Below are 230 nucleotides of genomic sequence, written 5' to 3' on the forward strand. Positions count from 1 at the left end.
CATATTTAGATGCTCCCCTTCCCCTTGGGCCGGTGATGGCGGCTGCGGTGCTGGGATAGGGCTGGAGATTGCTCTGTGGTCGCATCAGATGCTTTTATGAAGTGCTGAGTGAAGGAAAATAGCAAACCGCAAGAAGGGGCTGTGCTGCTGCAGGGCTGCAGGGAGGAGACGGCTTTGCTCCCGGCAGCCAGTCTGGCCGCCCGCTCCATTCCACCACCCTGCATCAAGGC

The sequence above is a fragment of the Pygoscelis adeliae genome, unplaced genomic scaffold, assembly GCF_000699105.1.
Source record: "Pygoscelis adeliae isolate BGI_AS28 unplaced genomic scaffold, ASM69910v1 Scaffold1000, whole genome shotgun sequence".
NCBI lineage: Eukaryota > Metazoa > Chordata > Aves > Sphenisciformes > Spheniscidae > Pygoscelis > Pygoscelis adeliae.